Source organism: Diadema antillarum, unplaced genomic scaffold (assembly GCF_040938485.1).
Source record: "Diadema antillarum isolate AM-2024a unplaced genomic scaffold, OU_Dant_1.0 seq00002003_RagTag, whole genome shotgun sequence".
NCBI classification, from domain to species: domain Eukaryota; kingdom Metazoa; phylum Echinodermata; class Echinoidea; order Diadematoida; family Diadematidae; genus Diadema; species Diadema antillarum.
Window position 1 is genome coordinate 90,265 of NW_027272659.1, and position 26,135 is coordinate 116,399.

At 38.1% G+C, this 26,135-nt stretch overlaps 1 long non-coding RNA gene and 1 pseudogene across 1 annotated transcript; both read left to right on the forward strand.

The window, feature by feature from the left end:
- On the forward strand, positions 1–25,902 carry LOC139713562 (endoglucanase 1-like; annotated as a pseudogene).
- On the forward strand, positions 3,461–9,171 carry LOC139713567 (uncharacterized). The gene is made up of 5 exons (XR_011709645.1): positions 3,461–3,760; positions 6,517–6,787; positions 7,247–7,391; positions 8,092–8,186; positions 8,814–9,171. It is a non-coding gene; the product is annotated as an uncharacterized lncRNA (long non-coding RNA).
- Positions 25,903–26,135: the final 233 nt, after the last annotated feature.

The following is a 26,135-nucleotide window of genomic DNA, read 5'->3' on the forward strand; positions in this document are numbered from 1 at the left end:
CTTGGGTATTTGTTCCATGTTCATCGTGTCACTGCCGGCAACCACGGACAGCCTGGTGTTAGTGTCGCTACCCGGAAAGCAGTAGATGACAGGTTCGAGGCCCACTGGTTCCTTTTTTACGACATGTTTGTTAATTTACAGATCAGCAGTTGCGATCTTATATGCAATTTGTAGAGGGAGACAAAGTGAAGAAACTCGCACCTAAAACCCATTTTCTTTGCTCAAAGTTTTCACTATTTATCACTTGTTTCTGGTCAGTTTCTCCCTTTCTTTGTTTCATATATATATATATATATATATATATATATATATATATATATATATATATATAGAGAGAGAGAGAGAGAGAGAGAGAGAGAGGGAGAGAGACGTACTCGGAGGGAAAATCCAGGTTGACAGGGTATTCATCGTTCTTTGAGATTCACTCCTCTCGGAGTAAGTTCACTTTAAATATCAGAGTTCAGTCTTCTTTCGGGTCCATTTGCATCCTGTTTCTTATTCTTATTCAACTTTTATTTCGACTCACTTCATTTTATTATCGCTGTACAGATATCAATGAGTGTGGCAGCGATCCATGTCAGAACGGAGGAACGTGTCTGGATGAAGTCAGCATGTTCTCATGTACGTGTTTACCTGGATACAACGGGACGAACTGCCAGGCTGGTGAGTAAAGATTCGTAAATCAGTTCAATCGACTTTCAATATTCATATATATATATATATATATATATATATATATATATACATATCTATATATATATATATATATATATATATATATATATATACATATCTATATATCTATATATATATATATATATATATATATATATATATATATATATATATATATATATATATATATATATACATATACGTGACATACAGTGAGAGAGATAGATTGATTGAATCAACCGGGCAGTCAAAGTGTGAATGGAATAATCAATCATCATAGATATTGAATTAAAAGGGAAAAATAGAAAAGAACCAATTCGTAGCAAATCGCAGACTGGAAGGAAAAATATCCTATACAATTAATGACAACCTCTTAAGTAAACGCAACAACCCAATGTGTAAATCATGGATCTCTGATCCTAAAAACCGAAATGGGTACATGCGGATTGCCAAAAAGCTACAACAAAACTTTTTTTTTTAAAGCAGGGTGATTTTGGAGCAAATCCTGTCTATTTAACCTGTGCAAGGGTTTTTAGTTGTTGTTGCTCCGGGCAACGCAATTAAGACGAGGTGAAGAGGTATCCTCGATCCTCGTGATTATCAACCGATGGAGCGTGTGTCTATTCTGCACTTCTAGATTCCGAGAATGTGGCGGGCCCTGACTGGTTGGGAATTCACCCTAAAGGCTGCAAAATTGTGCACAAAAAAGTCATAATGCAGGGCTCCGCACTAACCTTTTTTTTTTTTTTTTTTTTTGGGGGGGGGGGGGGGGTGGCCCGATGGGGCCACCAAAATCATCAATTTCAAATTGTTGGTGGCCCGAGAGAAAAATTTGGTGGCCCGAAAAAAAAATACAAAACATTAACTCACTGCATGCATTTATGCATTTCCGGCGCAAAAAGTTATGAATTTTATTGACATACTTAAAAAAAAAAATATGCCCTTTTTTAAAATTTGGTGGCCCGACTTTCATTTTTGGTGGCCCCGGGCCACCGGGCCACCGTTAGTGTCGAGCCCTGGCATAATGCCTCTATGCGCTTAAAAAAAATGAAAAGAATATACAAAAACATACAATTCCAATTACAGTGATGGTACCGAGTTTCATGTTTGCTTACAGTTGGTTTTTTTTTTTTTTTTTTCGTTATCTATTTACTTCAAAGTAACATCAGCCTTTAACTACAGCGAGGTTCTGCATAAGTCGATCCTTTTCTATGAAGCCCAGCGATCAGGGAAACTCCCCAATGACAACCGAATCCCCTATCGAGGCGATTCGGCTTTGGATGACATGGGGAATGACGGCGAGGATTTGACTGGAGGCTGGTATACCGGTACGAACCGTCTCAGCTTCATTTGGATTTCAAATCGATCTCATATGATTTCGTTTTGTTTTAGATTAATCGTATATCAGTTTTAACATAATGTTCATTTCAATCGTATATCACTGCCATTGCCATTCTCTTCGACTCTAGTCTGTTTTGATATATCACTTCAATTAGAACTTTATGTAATTTCCGTTTTCCTCTGTATAACCTCTTCTTTAGCGAATCTGACTGTCAGATTGAGAGGTAAAGTGATAGTTTGGACATGATATCCGTCGTTTTATTTGTTGTCTTTATCAGACCATATACATATACGTGTTATGTGTTTGTAAATCAATCAAAATTATCATACTATAGTATTAATAAATACTTATATCTGCGTCTCAAGTGTTTATGTTTACAGGTTACAACTCCCTTACCTCTGAATATAAATAAACGTATCGTATAGTATACAGTTTGTATGAATGTTTATATATATATATATATATATATATATAGAGAGAGAGAGAGAGAGAGAGAGAGAGAGAGATGTATGTTTATTATATTTGTAGCCCGCGTGTTGGTACCAGTATAGAAAAAAAGATGACGAATTATGGTAGTGATGCATTTTAGTCCAGCAGTGCTATTTATTAAGACCAAATTTTTGATGAATACATACGTCTTCCTCAAGGTCGACAGGACAATTATGAAAACAGACGAGATGACTCTATTCTCTAGGTAGTCATCGGAATGTTTATGGCAACGCGCGTGTGGTATCTAAGTAGAGGCATTGTGACGCTAACAAGACGCGCACAATGCCTTAGATACCACTTAGATACCACACGCGCGTTGCCATAAGCATCCCTATGACTACCACTTGTGTATTATTATAATAGAGAATAATTATAGAGTCATCTCGTTTATTTTCATAATTGTCAATTTGTCAACCCTGAGGAAGAAGTGTGTATTCGTCGATAATTTGGTCTAAATAAATAGCACTGTTGGACTGAAATGTCGTCATCTTTTCTATAATATATATATATATATATATATACACACCGCTATATGCCTATGTGTAGGTATATGAATGTATGTACACACACAACCTAAATGGGTCAATTCCTGGCCTGACTAGCATTAAACTAGTCGAGCACGGTTAGTAAAAATTGCTATACGAACATGATGATAGTAAAATGCGGCAATGCAGCTAGTAATGCTCTGCTGGATTAAATCAGGCCATGGTTTACTAATCCAAAGCTAGTCAATCAAGTCTGACTAGCATAAAATTGTATGCTGTACTAGTTTGCAGTGTATACGCCAAGAATTAGTCAAAGTGGAGGAACTAGTGTAAAGCTAGTCGAAGTGGAGAAACTATCATAAACTCGTTGATCTTACGAAAACAGCGCATGTTAGTAAAACTGAAGGAACTACCGTGAACTAGTAAGTCAAGCTGGCAGAACTAGGGTGAATTACAGTGAATACATATTTGAATGCATTTGGTTAGGCCAATAGAAATTGAGAATTCCCCTGTCATGTGTTTACTTTAAGCCAATCACCAGCCGCAATTTCCCCTGGTTTGGGCGCGGGAAGGTTTACCTGAGCGACGCGTCTGTCGCCTGTGCGTGGACGTACTGTGTGCATGTGTATACGATGTGCTGTGCGTGTATTATATGCATAGGATTTACGTGCGTGTGCAATCGTGAGAATCAGAGCCTGGATGTAATGGACGTGAGAAAATTTCTGTCTTCAAATGGAGTGGGGCGGAGATATTATTCACATTTTTGAAGGTAAGCAAACCATAGATCGATCTAATTATAACTTGTTGAGTTTTTCCAGTATTATGGGCTACTACCTCTCCGTAAACGACCATCTAAGTTACCTTACGAATAACCCCGGGCCCGGGACGCTCCTTGTAACGTTAGTGTAACAGTTACACAGTTAGCTATGGGGCTGGTCGCAGTTACCTTACCATAAACAACTAACAGCTAGAATCCGAGGCCGAAACTCAACTGTTAGGTGTTAGGATCTAATACTACAGTAATACTTTGAGTCTTTGTGCATGTTGGGATGGGGCTCGGCCTATTCGCGGACTATTTCATAAGTCTTTAACTTTTTAACGTTAGAAACGCATTTTTCAAACAAAATAGAGTCTAGACCAGGTTATGATTTCCAAAATTAACAAAAATGAGTGACGAATGTAACCGTCATTGACATTGTACATCTGACATTGTAACTGTGTGAGGGGGCTATTTGTACTTTTGTAGGCACCTATAGAGCGAAGTTGAAAAAAATGCCTCTCATGATACATCGATCATCAGGAGCTATCTTCTAATAGAGTTCTAAAAGTTCTAACGTTAACATTATGCGTTTCAGAAAATATTGGGACACACTAAACTCTGAGTCTACATTCTCCAGAACATTAGTCGTAGGCCTAACGTTAACTACTAACAGTGTAATGTTAGATCTTAGAGACTAATAGAACTAGACACGGTCTAGTCTACATGTACTTAAGTTGGGGTTCTACCGAGGTAGGGCTTACTCTAAGTCTAACTGTAAAAGTCTAACCGTTAGTCTAAACAAGTCTCACAACCGTTGGCGTTAATTGTAGGCCCTACTCATTTATTCTATTCCAACTAGAACAGCATTAACGCGAAATAGGCCTACTATTACTAACGGGTTAGGCCCAACTAGTATTAGTAGGTAGTCTAGAACTCCGGTTAGGTCCCCACTCACCCTTCACCGCTATAGCTGGGGACTTCTTTCAACCTCCATAGACTTTGCGCATTAGTGGAGACACACACGCAGAATGAGAGGGGACCGATATCACGATTTAGCCCTAGAACGTAGTAGAAGCAGAACCTAGACCACTGTTAAACATCTAGGGCCTACATTGAACGGTTTTCCAGGATAAGCTATATCCTAGGGCCTAGGTCCGGTTCTCATTGCGGTATTATAGACCTAACGTTAGGCCTACAGTGCAGTGGTATGAACTCTACATGGACTACAAGCATAGCATCATGCACACAGAGATGATCACTGTAAAGTATGTAGAGGGAGACGTCTGGTCGAGTTTAGACCACGGTTAGAGATCGACGTATATAAAGCTGTGCTATAATTAACCCTATTTTAACTGGGGGGTCAAATTGACCCCCTTCTCGACATTTCACGCCATGATTCCGCAACGCGCAAAGATTTTGCCGCGTCATTTCATGACTTTTTTTCATTGAAGTCTCCCGCATATTTTGAGACCAAATTTGCGACGTCCAGGTACACCGTTTTGAAGTTACGCAATGTTTTGCATATGCATGTCAACCTGAAAACAGCTCAAATTCATGATTTCTGTGCAAATCCTATGCAAATTGTGGTTTGTTTGGTTTTTTTTTTTTTTGGTTAATTGATATAAATTAGATTATTTCAACTTTTAACCATTGAAATTAATCAATTCTAATGTAGATAAGCTTGAAAAAGTGCCTGCAACAAATTTTGGAAAAAAAACAAACAAACAATGGAAAACAAAAGATCGAAAAAACAGTAAAATACATGAAAAATTAACAAAACAATAAAAAAACAACTGATTTTGACTGCGCTATTTTTTTAAAAGAAAATTGTTTGATGTGTCTTGAGGAACTCTGACACAAAAATTTAGCAATCCTTCAGTCTTTTTGTTGGAGTTATATGTAAAAATATAATGCCATGCATAAATTTGCATAATTAATTTATTCAAAAATATAAAATCAAGATTTTTTCTATTGTATGACCGTGTAATCTTGTAGTTGACATCCGGCTCTATTTTCAGGCAAAATTTTGCGGCGATCGCGCGATCGGCGGCCGAGATCTGAAGGGGGGGGGGGGGGGGGTCAAATTGACCCCCCCCCCCCGTAAAAACTTGGTCTCCAATAGCCCAGTTGAAATAGGGTTAATGCAATAGACTAGAAGCGTCTAGGAACTCTACATTGCTATTGAGTCGACAGCCGAATCACTGACACTGTGTTGCCAGAAGGTGATCTCGATTGATACGGTAATAATTAAAAAAAAAATGGTGAAATTAGGTGATTTATATGATTGTGATGACCTATGTAGTAAAAAGGACTTTTATTTGCCACCACATTCGAGCATCCACACAGCTGGGAGAATACCATAGTGCTATTGCACTCCCACGTCATGTGTGGCAATCATCTAAGTATTAAGAAATACGATGCATGCACTGTTAAGTGTTAGTCCACTGTGACATCACACTTCTAGCTGAAGATCAACGTGCTCACACATCATGGAGATCGATCCCCCTTTTTAGCAGACGACAACGGGTACTATATTTGAACATTGTTTTTTATGAAAGTTACAGGTGACCTTAGGCATTGAAATTTGGCAGAGATCATCTTTGCGTCTTTCTAAATATGCTGATCGATGTAGCTAAAAAGTAATTTCTAGCTTTTCTATTGATGCACACTTAGTATTTGTGTGAACAAAACGGAACTGCATATTGTCTTGTGGAGATGAGTTCTAAATCCATTTCTGAACATTGTGTTTTCATGCTTTCCTCCAGATAAAAAGACGTAACATGACAGTTCTTCGGGAGTGATGGTGATTTAAAGGAACTCGGTATAGGGGTCATCATTTTGAGAACGAAGACAGATTGATAGCTGTACAGTCTCTGTCACACCACGAGGGTGCAGATCACCAGATTGAAGAAGTACATGTAACAGATGTGGCCAACGACTAGCCATTGAATGCAGGGTTGACGAATGCTGGAAACACCGGGCCAACATCAGCGAAGGAGCCTCTGAGATATGGACTTCCATTGCACTAACCCTGCTGTAAGCTATTCTGTTGTTTTCCACGATGATTAATGAAGGGAGACTAGTTTGAAATTGATTCACATTTATTTTACATTCTAGAGTCTCAGTAATTACATAAGAGGCTACATTAAGAGACTGAAAGCTTTGTTGGTTTTGTTTTGTTTGAAGAAATGATTTTCAAGTATTAATTATTCTTCATGGAGCAGTTTTGGAGCTGTCCTTCTCTCTGAAAATGAAAGCCTTGAGAGGTTAGTACTCGTATTTAAGAAAAATGTGTACTTGCTGTATCGACAGAAGTGAAAACCATGTTATGGTCAGTCTTGAGTTGTGTAAGTAGAGCTGAACGTTGCTTATGGCAAATATGTATATTAAATGATTTTGCACTTCAAGTTTATAATGTAAACTGGAGGGACCTATTATCCTCATGCCATAATTTGTATGATTTGTAAAACCTTTAAATTTTACTTATTTGCCCAGGAATTCAACACACACATCACTCCAAGGGGGAGGAGATACTTCAATAGCTGATGGAAGGAGTTCTGACTGCTCCAAGGAGACACCTGCTTATCCAGATCATCGTAGCATATTTCTTGTTGATAATGGAAGCAGAAAACTGTACAGCGTAAGTTCAATTGTTTGAATACTGGTCTGGAAAACCAGTTTCCCATTGTCATGTCTTGTACTATACATTTCCATGCAATATAGCACCATCTAATTTGCCTGTTCACTTTTGTTTTTGTCTTCTCAAATATAGAGAATAACAGTCTAAAATGTGCCCCCCCCCCAAAAAAAAAAAAAAAAAATGAAGGGACCGGTAAGTATAACGTTGTAAATGAAGTGATGGTTATAGATTTAAAAATAAAGACTGATATACTTGTATGAAACATGTAAACAGAGTGTACCTACAAGACTCCGCGCTGACTTATTTTCTTGGTAGCCCCATTGGGCCACATGTAAATGATAATAGTCCTGATACTTATGATATAATTATAATAATGATGAATAAAAAAAATGGAAATTGATTTGCCATAAAGTTCGATGGATAATCACATCTTGTATTTTTCTACTAACTGTGCACATCCACACTTAACCCATCTGCATGAAATTTTCATTTGTATTAACTGATATTTGGTGTAAGAAGCACATGAATAAATGTACTTGAAACAGCGGTACTGAATAGCAATAGAAATTAATGCCAAGAAAAAAAAACCATGAAAATAGTTCAGCCCTTAAAAGATTGAAATGAGGGTCAATTTTTTGATGTTATATATTTGCTTCGTAGAATATGATTAACATTCTTCTTGCTTCCTTTTTAAATTCAGATACCCAAGTAGTGAGCAAAAGACGCGTTGAAGCCAAGGCAGTTGCGATGCAGTACCCCACTTTGTGAGACACCACACAAGGTGCACAAGGATATGTAAGTTTATACTCATAAGTTTATGTGATCTACAACTTTTTAGCCCTCTTTAGCAGAAAGCTTAAGTGACATACATGGTATCTTATTCATCTAGCTTTTAAAAACTTGAACATTTTCAACTTTTCTCCAGAGATAGTGGACAGAATTCAACCATACTAGGAGTTGATCATCCTTGTTTAGTTAGGGGGCAAGGACCCAAAGTTGTTCAGGATATGGTCATGAGCCCCCCCCCCCCCAAAAAAAAAATGGCCTTTACAGGGAAATTAATTGCATCTATGTCTTAATTAAATCATTGGGCAAATATACAGGCAATGTGGGGGCTTTTGATAATCTTTGATGTACATGTTCATAGATGTCTAATAAATTTTGTGTGCAGATTGGTCTGATTCCATGACTTAGGTTGGATGTACGTAAACTCCAACGTAACGTAATGTAACGTAAGCTCCAACATGCCAGTTGCGCCGTTCATTTATTATAAACCTATTCTCGTTTTCTTCCATAAGAATGCCACTACATGTATTTCTACTGCTATCAGATCTTCATCAGTTATAGTCAACTCTGTGCCAAAGTGAAATTTGTTGAGACTCGAGAAAAAGCTTTGACCTACAATGCATTCTTATATTTCAGGAGTACCTGTATGACAAGGATCTCGGGATTCATTGAGTATCGTTTGGAGACCTTGAGGAGCTATGACACCACTCATCAACTCAGGCAGAGTGAGAGTAGTTGCAGCTCCCACCAAGCCCCTGACTGAACACAATTCCAACGTTAGATTAGAAGCCAACGAGAAGAGACAGCTACCATCGGTGTATAGGCCTACGTACATATCCTTGCTTTTTCCTCTTTTGAGATACATTAAATGCTCCTCTGAAGTTGGAACTTACATTCTTGTTGAAGAGTCAGCCTCATCAGGCTCATCTGTAGTTGAACATGAAGCTGTTACCAGGACGTACTGCAGCACTTCAACACTAAAAGTAGAACAGGGCTCGTCGATGAAAAGAGTTTATTTTGAAACTTCAAGCTGCCCTGAAAACAACCTTATTATAGGGAAGATTTTATTTTCCCAAACAACTGGCAGTATTCACCAAATATTGTGATGACACAAAACGATCCAAATTCTGTATGTTCATCCATGCTTCCTTCCATGTGTCCATCTGTTACAGTTTCAGTAACTTTTTGAACTTCAATCGTAACCAAACTTGGATAATAGGTGCACTATGGTAACTTTCCCCTTATGACACACTTTGAAGTCACATGACATTGTCAAAGCCTCAAAAGTAAAAAAACAAGGTCATTTGAGGTATAATTGTTAGTTTATTTTGCTTAACTGTTTCAAATTTTGTCAATTAGTGCTAGTTGATATTTGATTTGAATATTAGATGATCAAATATCAGTAACACAATAAACTGCCTTTAGTCAGAAACTGGCTTTCTGGTGAAAAAAAAAATGATCTATTTTTAGGACAGTATGGTCGATCCATGTACTGTTTTCAAAATGTGGTCTTAACAACTGCTAGTGAAGTGGGTAATGTTCATTGTGTCTATTCTAAACTCAACTGAGCCAAAGGCTTGAGTGAGCTATTGCGATCGATCGCTTTTTGTTCGTCATGCGTCGTGCATAGACTTTTACATTTTCATCTTCTTCTCAAGAACTGGTGGGCGGATATCAACCAAACTTGGTGGGGATCATTCTTAGGGGGTAGGGACCAAAAGTTGTTCATGTGGAGCATGTGGCCCAGGGGGACAGCCCCAAGGGGAAAAAGGGGGTAATCTTTAAAAATCTTCTTCTCCAGACCCCAAAACAATGCAGTTAATATGTTATTTGTAGATCTATACATTTACCTATAAAGAATATAGTTTGTTCATGGAAAGACCCAAGTTTCGGTGGTGGGGGCCAAGGGGAAAAAACACATGTCCATCTTCTTCAAACCGGAGTCCAGATTTCAGTCAAACTTGGTTGGGATCATCCTTAGTGGGTAGGGTCCCAAGGTTGTTCATGTTGAGCATGTGGTCGAGGGGGGGGGGCAAGGGAAGATGGGAGAAACTTTTGTGCTCCAGATCCAAAAGCATTATAGGCAAGATATGGTGTATGTGGATATCTTTATAGGTGAAGAATATACGTTCATGACAATGCCTCAATACCTATGATAACCTCCTTGGAGCTCGGGGGGGGGGGGGGTGGCAGAGGCTAGGGCCCCCAAGAGAGGAAAAAAAAAATCTTGCTCTCCAGACCCGAAAGCATTACAGTCAAGATACGTTTTAAGTAGATACCTTAAAGATAAAGAATATTCATGAAATGTTGTTCATGACAATACCTCGGAAAACCCCTTTGGATAGACTGTTTTGTGTACCAACATCGGTCTTGTACTAGTCTGATTTCATACCTTGATACCACCTTCAGAAATGCATCCTTTCTGTACAAAATGGCATGATATAAAAAGAAAGTCAAAATCTGAAATTTTTAGAGAATTTTTTCCGTTTGTTGTATTTTTAGATCAGATTAATACATTACATGTACCTACATTTGTATTGGATGTTACATCACTGCAAGCCTCATTACATCTTATTCTTATGGACAGTAATGTGTTTGTGTGTGAAAGTTTATGAAATATACTCTGTAATAACGAAATTGTATAGGAACCACACACATTATCTCAATGAGTTATTACTATATGCCTATGTTATAATCATTTGTAAGAAAGCAACCAGAGTCAGATTTCTCTAATTAAATTCCAAAATACATGTACTGTACATTTAGTACACAATCCTTGGGAATGAATTTCTGCTTTAGTTTCAGACTTTGCCTTGCGGCTACTCCTTGACACAGATTTCGAGTTGTATAGCCACATATATTTATAGTTCTTAATACACTGTACAATAAAACATGCGTTATGAAGCTGAAATAATGAGAAGGATGAGAAAGACTCAAATCAAGTTTGTAGCCCATATTATACCAAAATTATGAATTATAATAAATTTGCTCTCATAGTGTTAAGTTGACTTGATCATATGATTAAAGCTTTTGTGACTTGATTTGAGATAATTATCATTGAGAAATTTATAATGCATTTGGAGTTGGATTATTATACCTGTCCTAGCTGTAAGAAAAAACCAAAATCAACTGCCTAGTTCCTAGTATAGCAAAGTTATTCACATAATTAAAAAAATCGCTCCCATAGACTTCATGTGTACCGTTTCTCTCCCCTCTCCCCCTCACCTCCCCCGCACCTTCATCGTTTTTTTTTTATTCTATCACTTGCCGTGTCACAAGTTCATGTGCTTAATGAGCTCATATAACAATGAATCATAACATAATTTTTTTTTTTTTTGGTCCACCCTTTTGGGTTGCAAGTTCACAACACATGGCCATTTACGGGTTCAATTTTATATAAATGTTGTATATAAGGAGATATGCAGTTGTAGAGCTCGACTCTTGATTTATTTCATGCTTCCCATTGTGCATTGAGTGTTTTTATGTAACCCTGTATATTCATATGTTTATTCAATGCTGCAATTCAATTTCTTTTCAATTATGTAAGATTCATTTGTGATATTCATGATGCCTACATTAATTTGCTTTATTCGTTGGATGAATAAAATTTGAGATTTTTAACCTGATATTATTGCTTTTGTTTTAATGTATTTTCGTCACAGTTACATTATCTGCATACATGTAATTTCATTTCAGATTCATCTCCGAGACCTTGACTAGCTTTCGCTTGTCACGCATGCTGCACTAGGTTTGGTGAAAGCTAGTCAAAAGGGCCAGACCAGCAATAAGCTAGTCTAGCTATTTGTACTAGCTCTATGTTAGTGTAACTTGACACCATCTACACTAGTTTAAAGCTAGTCGTTTTCTAGTCAAGCAGCAATGACTAGCCTTACTCAGCATAGTCCAGCATCCATTACAAGTCTCATGCTAGTCCAGCAGTCATGACTAGCATGGAAATCCAAAGCTAGTAACTTAGTTCAGCAGACATGACTAGCTTTGTGCTAGTCCAGCACTCTTTGACTATCTTTTGCCTAACTAGTCCAGCAATCACTACTAACATGATGAGTAGTTTTATGCTCATTACTAGCTTGATTTCCCTAGTCCAGCAGTGTTAACTAACATCATGACTAGCATTATGCAAGTCCAGAAGTCATTACTTGCCTTGGCTTACCAAGTCCAGTAGTCATTACTAACTTCACGGTAGTCCAATAAGCAAGTCAAGCTAGCATTACTAGAATAACACTAGTCCAGGGTGACACCATCTGGACTAGCTTCTTATTAGTCCTGCCTACCAATTTAGGTTGTGTGTGTATGTCCATGACAGATGGGGGTACCGTCAAATTCGGCTTTCCCATGGCATCGTCTGTCACGATATTGCCTGGGGCATCATTGACTTTGAGACGGCGTACAGACAGGCCGGGGAGTACTACAATGCACTGGACAGTATCAAGTGGGCCACTGACTATTTCATCAAATGCCACGTCGGCCACAACGAGTTCTACGGGCAGGTGGGAGACATTGATGCGGACCACGCGTGGTGGGGCAGGCCCGAGGAACTCACGATGGCAAGACCCGCGTGGAAGATCACCACGTCAAACCCTGGCTCTGACCTCGCAGGAGAAACAGCGGCGGCTTTGGCGGCAGCATCGATTGTCTTCAGAGACAGCGGTGTGTGGGCGCAGGCTTGGTGTAGTTGTTAATTTTTATTATTTCACGAGCTACCATTTATCATTGAAGGGGATAGCTAGTAACTGATCAGTGGGAATCAGTGGGAATGCTGGGGATGATTGTTCCAATCCTTGTGGGATTCATGTAAGAGTACATTATATAAATTATCTATTGTTGTGTGAAAATTATTTGCGTCAGAATGGTCTGTTAGTAGCCATCCCCTTTGAAAAGAAAAAAAAAAAAACTTTTCTTGATCTATCTCTCCGATGTTATGTTCCAGATGAATAAGAGGTTTATCTCGTCCCACGAATGCAGAGAGAGAGGGAGAAAAAAAAATCACCTTCAAAATGATTTTAAAAAAGTACGCTGGAATATCGACCAACAAAAAATGTTACACACTATATGACGACGTCGATGTCAAGTGCCGATGTCCACACACCTCTGCACGACTGTATCTATATTTATCTTAATAAATGTTATTTGTGTTGATAATATAGATTGATATTGTAAGGTTTGCCTTTTTAAATCATTAACACAACATTGTTTCCTTGTAATCTTTTCGTTGTTTGCAAACGTATTAAATGGTTGCAGTAAGAAATGCGTTCTTCTCAAAAACATGAAAGTGATTATGATCAAAGAATATATCTAAAAGAGTGACAAAATCTTTACTGTTCATCAGTTTATGCCTGAAGAGCATCAGTAATGTGTGATATATGAGTATTGACCGATTCGGGTTCGTTGAGGGCGGCAGACAATTTGTGGCAGAGCGGGTTGATAGATAGAGTTGCAACACTGGGGTACAAAGGTCATGTCAAATAGTTCCCCCTGGTCGTCGATATCGACTAATTATTTCTACAGGGTTTTTACATAGGCGCGCAGTACCATACGGACCCAACGGCAGTGTGAGAGACATTGTTGCTTGCGACGGGAGTGTGACTTGTTGAGAAAAATGTTGTGTTTTTACGGCAATCATGTAAATTTGATGAAGTAGAGAAAGGGGTACTTACTGTCGAAGTCAAGGTAACGGATGCAAACAACCAGAAAGGATGAAATATTTTCAGAGTTGTTTTAACGCTCCTGGCTGATGTTGATGGGAGCACATCAAATTGTAAGGACGGAGTTATCATGTAGTCCCACTCCTTTACAATTGTTGTTGTAATTCAAAATCCCGGGCTGTGGGTCTTTATTGTTGTTATGACGACGAGGGGAAGCTATTAATTTTGCACTCTCGCGCAAAACCCATGCGGGGAGCGCGTAACCCTACTTTGCGCGAGCCACGGAGCAAATAACAATAAATGCATTGTTTGCGTCATAATAGGATACGCGGTTTTCTAAAGTCTTATCGACATCATACGACCAGGGGGAACTATTTTTAGGGATTGACCAATCAGAACGAACTTCCGGTGTCGCAACTCTATCTATCAACCCGCTCTGATTTGTGGCACCGGGCGCAAATTGCGGTGTCCCAGCCTACCCCCCCCCCCCCCCTCCTCTCCCCCACCCCACGGGCAACATGTTTATCGTGCACTTGTAACAAAGGTTCGCGCACTAAGCAAGCATTCGCGCACTCAGTACGAGACGCCTATTGGTTAAAGCAACCATGCATCAGTTTTTCATTCCGTGCGCGTGCTAATGTAGGGAGAGGGGTGGGGGAGGGGGGGGGGGGGGTCGGCTGGGACACCGCAGTAATGGCACTGCCCATGCCGATAATACACAAAGCGCGTCACAGAATCGGTCAATACGAGAGAGAACATACCAGTATGCAGTCATCACATTTAGCTTAACTTACCTGACTGAACAGATTTCAATGTCGTTCCAGATCATGACTGTCGACTTGTTTTATTTTACATAATTACTATTCCCAGATTTAAGCTACTCCAATACCCTGTTGTGGCATGCAAGGGAACTGTACAACTTCGCTTACAACTACAGAGGAATCTATTCAGAATCTATGTCAAATCAAACAACTTCTTACAGGTATCTTATTATCATTATGATGTATGGTTAACTTTTACGGAAACTAACGTGTCATTCTTATTTGCTGTAATTTTTTTTTTCTGGAGGCGCACACAGTTATCAATTATTGTACCATTGTATCACATGTATTTTTCTTTTCTTTTTTTTTCTTTCTTCTTCTTTTGTTACTGTTAACGTTAATTTTGTTAATGTTATTGTGTTTTCTAGTCTATTTGTATGAGTAGCAAAGTGCGCTTAGAAACGTCAGTATGAAGCGCCATATAAATGCAATTATTATTATTATTATTATTATTATTATTTGATTGATTTGATTTGATTGATTTGATTGATTTGATTGATTTGAGTTATTGATTCTTGTATTATTATTTTATGTAGCCGTTCTTATGTTTCGCTTTAATTATTCTAAGTATCAAAAATGTGTAAAATTAAAAGGATATACAAGGATAACATTAGTGCGCAGCGGTTTTTTTTTTGGGGGGGGGGGGAGGGGGGTTGTAGGCCGCACTGACTGCGAAACGTGTTTATCTGAATTTAATACTAAATCATCTAAAATGAAGAATTTAATGTATTAGAATAAAACGTCGTATGTGAAAATGAAACTTCAACATAGTTTTAATTTTCCTGAATAAGCTTCAAATATTTTGCAGATTACGTGTCCGTATAAAACGTGTTAATGTTATTGAAATTTAGAGCCACTTTATACTTTTAGAAATGGACTCTCACGTCGTGTTGTAGTTGTGATATCAAGTTCCCATATTATCATCATCGGATGCTAGGACGCTATAGGCGCCTAGGCTCCCAAACAAGCACAATAAAACAAACAGACGAAAAACAAATAAACGATCAAAAGCAAGCAATTCAACATCCAGCCACAGTCCATCATACATCCAGTGAGCCCTTTTTTTTTTGTGGAAGATTTCGCTGCATAAACTTGCTCTCACGACTTCCTAAACATATTTTCCTATTCATTATTCAAAAGCATTATAGAGGAATGGTACAGTATTGGTGGAGGTTAAAATTGGGCTTTAACTTTTCTTCTTTTTTTTGCGAGATACCAAGAAAACCCTTATGAATAGTACAGAGCATACCATTTTAAGAGGAATTCAAAGTTCATATATATGATGAAAAACGGGTCTGGAATAGCTGAAACATCCAAAAACAAAGTTAAACAAAATGATCGTAATAAAATGTGGATCCCACACTTTATTAGGATCACTCTGGCTGTTTTGGATATCTCAGCCATTTAAAAATCAATTTTCATCAAACAAACGTTGATATCCTCATGGAATTCATGCCATTTCATATTTAATGAGAGGTTTCTCACTATCTCATCCCCGGCGCCCCCCCCCCCCCCCCAAAAAAAAAAAAATAGATAAATAAAATAAATAAATAAAAAATAAAAAGTCTCAACCAAAACTATACGATCCCTGAAATTATACCTACCCCACAACTCAGGTCCTCGGGCTACTGGGATGAGCTTGCCTTCGCCGCTGCCTGGCTGTACCGCGCTACCGGAGAAGAGAACTACTACAGCCAGGCTGAGGATTTCTACTACACACACCTGCCTTCATACCTGTCATGGGCATTCACGTGGGATGACAAGAAGGCCGGAGTTAAGGTACGTATAAACTACCACAGGATATATTCTTGTACAAACTGCATTTTAGGTATTGTATAGTTTTGGTTGAGACCTAATTTCAGGTTTCTAACTTCTTTTTTTGTGAGATAATGAGAAACCTCATATGAAGTATGAAAGAGCGTGTAATTTCATGAAGAACTCAACGTTAATTTGATGAAAATTGGTTTTGAAATGGCTGAGATATCCAAAACAGAGCGATTCTAATAAAGTTTGGGACCCACCTTTTTTTAACGATCGCTTCGTTCTATTTTGGGTTCGGATGTTTCAGTCATTCCAAACCATATTTTCATCAAAGAAAACTTTGAATTCCTCTTACAATGGTATGCTCTATACATAAAAGTGTTTTCTTGGTATCTCGCAAAAAGTTACAAGCCCATTTCTCATCTCCACCAATGCTGTACCATCCCTTATCCCGCGGCGATCTCACTCAGTTTTATAATATTATGGCGTACAAGGCTCGTACACTTCCTCTGAAAGTAACTTCGAAGAGCCAAAGTTTATGAAATCCATAATCACTCTTCTGGACTTTTCGCATGCTTTTCCTGCATTCGAGCACCTCTCCTAAATCGGGAACAGTGTTCAATGTTCATAGCACCCCCCCCCCTCCTCTCCTTTACTTTCGGGTAAGTATTCAATTCAACCCCATTCTGAAGCTGTCATTACAATGAATGGAGAGGCTTTAGTATGTGTATGTTTGTGTGTGTGTGTGTGTGTGTGCGTGCGTGTGCGTGTGTTTGTTCAAGTGGGATCTCGAAAATCATAAAGAGCCAAAAAGGGGCATTGATTCTTAATTGTTCATTTTTTCTCAGACTTTCAAGATAGCCTATGACCCCCTACTTACATTTTCACGAGTCCGAAGAAAAATGGAGAAAAAAATACTCCAAACAGTTAAAAGAAAAAAAGATTTGTATACGTAACATACTGTTTTCAGACGGGAACTGTGCATTTTATGATGTTACGACATTCGAACGATAGAAAGAAATAATAATTATGGAAATGTTTTGTACGAATTCCTTAACAAGAAATTAAACACTCAACAACATGATATAGAATTAGGAAACATGCCAAAATGTTTCCTAGCTAAGTCTTCGTGTCAACTGCCTGTTTCACTTTAGATGGGAAGAATATCCGTGCTCTTCTGTGGAAAGAGTTGCATTGCATGGATAACGAAAGTTGGTTTATCTGTACAGAGACATGATCAGCACATAATAGTCATAGGTATTCCTTATACTTCGGGGATTTCAAAACATTATTTTTTTTTCTTTTTGCTTATCCTGCTTGTCTCAAACGTGGGCGACATCTTTGCCGTGTCAGATGCTAATGTACCGGATGAGAAGTGAGGTGAACGACGGTGAGCCGTACAAATCGGCGATCAAGGCCTACCTCGACAACTGGTTGCCGGGTGGAGGAATCTCTTACACACCCAAGGGTTTGGCCTGGCGCTGGGAGTGGGGACCGCTACGATACGCCGGTGCGTCCATATAAACGTCTCTTTCTCATACCGCTTTGTCGTCCTGCATGCCAATATTTATGTATAAATATATTAATAATCAGCTCCCTGAATTGTTTAAAGATATGTATATTTTATATAATCATAGTATTCATTCATAGGCCCCTATCCTACACGTCATGCAACAGATTATCATTTGGAAAATTATAAACTCATTATAGCTCAAAATTCCATAAGATATCATGGTCCAGATGTATGGAACTCATTAAATGATGACCTTAAACGCAGTTCTTCTTTACAATGTTTGAAATCATCCTATAAAAACGTTCTTCTCGCAATGTACTACTCGAATTAGAAATTACGCTTTTGTTATAGTTCCCAACTCCTAAACCGTGTATCACATCGCTCTTCTTCTCTTCTCTCTTTCCTCTACTCTTCTTATTCGGGTACCTTATTCTCTGATTTTGGTTTGTTTCGTTTTAATTCTTTTCTCGTCCTTATACAATCCACCTTGTGTTGTCCTTTTCGGTCAAATGACATATAAAATACTTAAAGATTTACATTATTTGTTCTACGTGTGTATAATTGTTCCGTTCCTTCCTTTAGTTAAATAAAAACATTGTTACAAGGCATATTATATTCAGAGACCGTTGTCCAAGTCAAGCTTTTTGCTTATTGATAACCGTCTCCTCCACCTGTACACTTAAAGATCTGAAATTATGTTTATGTATTATTTCACATGATTATATATTTGTAATGCGAAATTTTGTTTATTGTTATTTTCATGACTTGTGAATAATATGTTCGATATTCCTATACTTATTTTCTGTTATGTACAAGTGGAAAAATAAAACTTACTGAAACTGGAATCATGATATTATGGTGTTGATGATTATAACAGTAAGCGTATAGTGATAATAATAATAATAGTTATAATAATAATAATAATAATAGTAATGATGATGATAATAATAATAGTAATGATAATAATAATGATAATAATAATGATAATAATAATAACAAAATCATAACAATAAAAATAATAACACTGAAAATAATCATAATGGTAATAAAATTAATTAGTGGAATCAGCAATACTCGTACTCGTGATAAACATTGTTTTTTTTTTTTCATGTAATGGTGACTTCAGCGAACACTGCATTCCTCGCTGGACTGGCATGCAAATACAATTTTGAAGCCAAGTACTGCAACTTCGCCCGCGACCAGATCCAGTACATGCTCGGCTCTAGTGGAAGAAGCTTCGTGGTGGGATTCGGCAACAACCCGCCAACTCAACCGACTCACCGTTCAAGGTAACTGATAGTGATAAATAAGATGCAGATTGGATAAGTTGTATAGATGCTGTTTCAGTAATGGCAGTGATATTAAGATATTGATCATATCATTTAATAGTACTTCTACTTACAGATAATTATGATATTGCACTATACATAAGTAAATGTATAAAGTTACATTATGTCTTAGATTGTAAACGTTATTCATGAATATGCATGTATCCTCGACTAATTGTGACCCTGCACCTCAAAACAAACAAAAAGTCGCTGGACAGGATTTTTTAGTGAAACCATATTCTCAAAGAACAGACTTTAAGCTTTAAAATGATGTATAACTCAAATCAAATGGACTCTCCTAACCTATCTAAATATTATTGGAAAGAAAGCACAAACTCAGGAAAAGTGTGAACTGAGAAAAGAGGCTCTGAAGTACAGTGTCTATTCAAGCGCTTAATCTTTACCAAACCGTGCTGGCTGTGCGATGAATGGGACAAAAAACAGGAAGTAAACCACCAGAGTAACAACAATGAAGGGATTATCAGCTTAAACTGAAATTTAGCATGCCTCATTAACTCATTCTGTCCATAATTAATGCAAACTTTCAAAGCAGTAGCACTATCCTTTCAAAAGTTATTAGAGTTGAAAGTGAAGAGTGTGGACAAGGTTTTTCAGAAATGAAAAAGGGATTCTAAAGACACACCTAATCACACTATTCTACCAAAAATGTTCGAGATAAACTGCTAAAAAAACACACTTTCCTGCCCGTTTTGTGATACCAAATTTTAGCATAATGTAAAAGAAGACTCGCTCTTTCAGAAAATATGAAAAAGTCAAGTTCGGCTAGGTTGACCCATTTCACTTATTTTCAGTCCTCACGCAAAATCAGTGTGTGCGACTTTATGTTCATTTTGAGGTGCACGGTCACAATTGTGAAATATCTCTGTATCATTAGAACATTGTATATGAATATGTTTTCGCACGTGAAAATCTTCTATCTACCTGATTATTCAAGTAACATCCTTCATTTGTATGGGTAAATTAGGTAGGCCTATATACATGCATATTGTAGGTCTACTTAATGTTTCATGTATTTCGTATGCTGGTAAAAGACGTAGTATACAGTAGTAAATAGCATTGGAGTACTTTCATTCTCGTTCAATGTTAACATTCAGCATTTCATTCTACGTAAAAAAAAATGTAGCACCTGCTTACCTTACCGACAAGGGACTACATCGTACCACTTTAATTGGAAGAAGATAACAAGAAATATGAAATACAGCGTGATAAATTTAGCAAAATTATTAAAAAGAATATTGAAAACTAGTTTCACTTGCAAGCAAGGTTATATCTAGGTTGATTACTTCAAAGCATGGTATATTATGAAACACTCTACGAAAGAAATGGTCTTGAGAGAAAAGAAAAATCATACAGCTTTAATAGCCTAGTGCGCATAAACAACTGCACACATCAAAAAACGAAGTTCCACACACATAGACATACCCGAAAAAGGGAAAAGATCACAAAAGAAAAAAGAAGAGTAAAGGAAGGTGAAGACGGGGGGGGGGGGGGAGGGGGGGAGGGGGGAGGGGGGGAGAGGGGGAGAAGCCCTCCAGGGAGATTTAGGCAGGTCCGAATCAACCCTTCTGTCTACTTATTTGGCAGCATTCATGATATACTGCTATATAGAGATAGAGGTGACGTGTAAACGGCGAATGATTCAATAAATCCTTTAAAAATAAAAAAGTGTCTGTCGATATGGGTCTAATGTTTGATTCAGTGTATCAGGGTACTCCCGCAGATTCAAGGCAAGGATTACTTACCATGGTTCTAATCCTGATACTGGCAGGGCTTTAGGTGTAAGAATATATTGACCTCGCCATATTGACTTTGTAATAAAATGATAACGGATATTCAGCTAGGAAGCATATAGAATATTGCAAACATCGAACATTGTGGTCAACCTATGAAAGTTAGAATCTGAGAATGAATACTAAAGAGATATGATGAAAAATACGTAAAACAAGGATGTTTGACGGTAGGTCCCAATATCAAAATCGAGTGTAAAGTTTAAGATGAGGGACACGGGTACAAGAAATGACCAGAATATAAAAAAAAAAAAAAATACTCGAGGATGTAGAAAATTCTTCTCAATTGCAGATTTTGAGATCGGATAGTAGACCACATGCTGTAAGCGGATAAACAGTTGAAATTATTGTATTGCTGACAGTATAACATGATTACACAACTTAGACATATTTGTGTCCCCAGAAGAGACTGGGGAAATATTGGAAGACAAAGCATACACCAACGATTTAAGAATGATCTAACAGCCAGTTGCAACGAAGTGAGCGTAAGAATATCAGTTTTTACCGAGCCCCGATGTCTTTAGAGAGGGAAGAATAACAGTCGGCTGGTAGGGAAATTTGCACGCGCAAAGAGCTACTAGGCTCAAGTGCGATTACCATGACAACACCGTACCGCGGGATGGAAAAATGTTCTGAAAAGTTATAAAAGAATGTCAGTGATCTTTCGTGAAGTAATAATGTAGCAAATAATTTCTTATAATTTGAATTCAAAGGATGATAACGATAACAAAACAAACTGCAAGTAATGCGGGGTGATCATTCCAGTATTTTCATTGATACACATACGCACACAATTTTCATATCGAGACACTCACGCAATAATTAACGCATGCATGCGTAATTGAAAGTCCGTTACCCAATTATTATGTCTCTAATAGTTCCCGCTCTATGATTGATTGTACCAGTTCATGCCCGGACCTCCCGGCTTCATGCGGTTGGGGGGGGGGGGGGGGGGGGGGGGGGGGGGGGGGGGTTCTATGCCGATGGTCCAAACCCGCAGACCCTGTATGGCGCCCTCGTCGGCGGTCCGGATCAGTGGGACAACTACGTCGATGATCGAGCTGCCTACGAACACAACAACGTCGCCTGCGATTACAATGCCGGTTTCCAGTCTGCGTTAGCGGCATTGAAGGAACTCGGCCTTTTAAGCGCTGGTAGCGCCATGTTGACTCTAAAAATAGTTCGAATCAATTGTGTTCAATGTTTGGTGTTCCACAAAGTAACTTTATGTTGAATTTTTGACGCAGATTTACATACACAACACACAAACACACACACACACATTCAATATAGAGAAGCACAGGTCAGTGCAGGTAGTTACAGAGGTTTATTCAAGTCATACAGTAGCAGGGACTGCGGAGCATCTTTTTTTTTTTTTTTTTTGTACAAGTGCGTGAGTGGGGAGGGGGTCAAGGTTTTTCGATTTTTCCCTTTTTTGACGAGTCAAAAGCCCAAAGCCAAAGTTGGTCAGACACTTCACGCATTGCCAAAGCGACAATGCATAACCTTATCTGACGTAAAGATTTAGGCAAAAATGTTGTGAGGTTTTTAAATATAAAGGCTTTTGTTGTTAATGTGTTTCTCCTCATTTGGATTAACGAACCTTATTTCATGTTCCAATTAACAAATATTTCGATTAACCTTCGGAGATTCTTGTCATTTACCGAATTGAAAAGCTTCATAATAACAAACCTTTATTAATTATCCGATCGAAATACCATATGTGACCCTGCACCTCAAAACAAACAAAAAGTCGCCAGACATGAATTTTTAGTTAAGACCATATTCTGAAAAAGCAGACTTTAAGCTTTAAAATGATGTATAACTCAAATCAAATGGACTCTCCTAACCTATATCAATATTGGAAAGAAAGCACAAACTCAGGAAAAGTGTGAAGTGAGAAAAGAGGCTCTGAAGTAGAGTGTCTATTCAAGCGTTTAATCTTTACCAAGCTGTGCTGGCTGTGCGATGAATGGGACAAAAACAGGAAGTAAACCATCAGAGTAACAACAATGAAGAGATTATCAGATTAAACTGAAATTAAGCATGCCTCATTAACACATTCTTTCCATTATCAATGCCAACTTTCAAAGCAGTAGCACTATCCTTTCAAAAGTTTTTAGAGTTGAAAGTGAAGAGTGTGGACAAGGTTTTTCAGAAATGAAAAAGGGATTCTAAAGACACACCTAATCACACTATTCTACCAAAAATGTTCGAGATGAACCGCTAAAAAACACACTTTCCTGCCCGTTTTATGATACCAAATTTTAGCATAATGTAAAAGAAGACCCGCTCTTTCAAAAAATGTGAAAAAGTCAAGTTCGACTAGGTTGACCCATTTCACTTATTTTCTGTCCTCACGCAAAATCAGTGTGTGCGACTTTATGTTCGTTTTGAGGTGCACGGTCACATATGCGTATACCAACGAGCCTTCGAAATAACGCGTTATAAAGTGTTTGTTTTACTGAACCGTATTCTATGATATTGGATTAAGTCACAAACACCAATTTAAGTTATCTGGACTTTGTGTCTGTCGTTAGTACTAAACCTCGGAGTAAAATACCTTGTATCATGTCTGATCAATATAATGGCACAAGTTCTCCTCGGTAATAGTGTGTAACACAAGGATCAAACGCAGATGAATTTCTGCTTAAAGGGACTGAAATGTGAAGCGTTTGCCCTCCGCAGCTTAACTTCATCGATAACAGAAGACAATTCTTTTGATTTTTTCTTAGTCAATTCTTTGTCATATTCAGCTGTGACTGTCTTTGCTGTTAGCAAATATTGCATTGTATACTTTAGATAACAAATTTGGGATCTTAATTTTTACTTCGTGATTACGTTTTTGGTATTAAACTAGATGTACATTCATTGTCAAGGACGTGCACTATATTGCGAATACATGTCAGCGTTACATTTTTGAAATCAGTCAACTCTCAATGCGATCTTGCTTCATGTGTCTTTTAATACGGACTTGGGTTAATAGCTGATCTCCAGTGAAGACATCTAGACTTATAATAGAACATGTTGTGAAAACATCGTCCAATTCATTTGTGTGATGGTACTGAAACCAATGTGTGTGGAAAATAGCTTTTTTCCCCATTTTCGGAGGTTACCGATGGCCTGCTTACAACCGACACGACATGACATTTCATTTGATTCTTTTAACGTGATGTGAAAATTTACAAAATGGTAGTCGTTATTGCCGAGTTACTGTAACTGATGTGCTTGATGGAACGTACTAGCGACGTGGCGTTATGTTTTATCAGATGGACGTCCTTCTATACGAGAGACGGAAAAAGTGTTTTCTTTAATTCCTCAGCATGAAAAGAGAAACAAGCTTTTACAATTTATTGAGAATTGGTAATAGTTATTAAAGATTTTGCAGAGGAGTTTTTTTCTCGACATGAAATCACTGTTTGTTGTGAATAGAATGTGTTTCCAACTTCACAGAACTGCATTGTTCAATATCTTGTTTGTTCCGAACGTCCGTGAGCTATATGCGAACCTCCGTGATGAAAACTATGCTATGTTTGTTTGGTTATAGAGACTGCATAGATCAGATACATCTTTAAAAAAAAACATCTTATTACTTGGGAGTAACGATTAAAGTGTGGGATAGTGAAATAAGGGGTCGAAATATTGAGTTTCTGAAAAATGCGCGTAATTTGGAGAAAGTGTTTAGCGAAAGAGTAATATTTCAACAGAAATAACACATTTGGTCAAATCTTCAGTCGTCTACCATTACGTATAGGTTGAGAGGACAAGCTCAATGTTCTACCAACACATACTTAACACATATCCCTTAAGATATTTCATTACCATTCTGAACTGAGTCAGATCGTTACAAACTATGTTAAATGGTCAGACCGGGTATTCAAATGTATGTGCAGTATAGTATTCCTCACGGACGTTCACTGCACTGTACATGCTAAGCTTCCGCGGTGAATAAAAACTTGTTCCTCTGGGAAGGTGCTGGTATAATTGGGTTTATGCTAAAGCTTGATTTATACTCTTTCAGGTAAGATAAACGATTTTGAGTAATTTCTACTTTTTAAATTTGGTGCTGTTTTGACTCAATTGTACATCCTTCAAAATTTTGACCTATATATATATATATATATATATATATATATACTATATATATATATATATATATATATATATATATATATATATGAATAACAGCAATAAATAGTTTCTGCTCGGAGTCCTAAGAAAGTATAGATTCACAACAGTAGGTCAATATAAACTCCGTTGGAGACGTAAATTTGACGAATTTTCGCCCATAGGGCTTTGTCAAGTCAATACATTTGACACTTTATTTTGAAGCAGATCAAAATAAAAGATGCGTCGTCACTGTGATGGTAGCGCGTCCATAACAAGATGCGCACAAACACAAAAAGGCAACAAGGGCGCACATAGACAAATAGCGCACAAGGTAGGACGTCACAAAGAAAACTAGGAAGGTAAGGAAAATACAAGAAGCGTACAAAATAGGACGTCACAAAGAACAAAGAGAAAGCACGTCACAAAGCAAGGAGGTAGAAAATTGCAGATGAGAGAGAGAGAAAGAGAGAGAGAGGGAGAAGGAAACGAAGATAAAAAAGAAGGATTATTCCCTAACGGAGAAAGAACGGAAAGAAACATTCAGTCCATTGGGGTGAAGGCAGCCGAGGCGATAGATTAGTTGCTCTTCTCGTAGTTTGCGGATTTCGTCTGGGCCATTATGACAGGTCGTCATTACACCGATCTTCAGGTGGTTAATGGTGTGCCCGGGCCGGTTGAAGTGCTGGGCCACTGGAAGTCCCGGTGTATTGAGCCTTACTGATCGGAGGTGTTCGGTTGCGCGGTCTGCTAGTCTCCGTTTCGTCTCACCTATGTAGATCTTGTGGCAGGCTGTACAAGTGATCGCGTAGACCACATTCTCAACGGTACAGGTGAACCGATCGCGAACAACCCAGGTGTATTTAGGACCTTTGATGTGTGCTGGCCTATCCACATGGCTACAAATGTAACAAATCGGTATTCTGAACACCGTTTTATCTCTGTTGTAACTTCTGT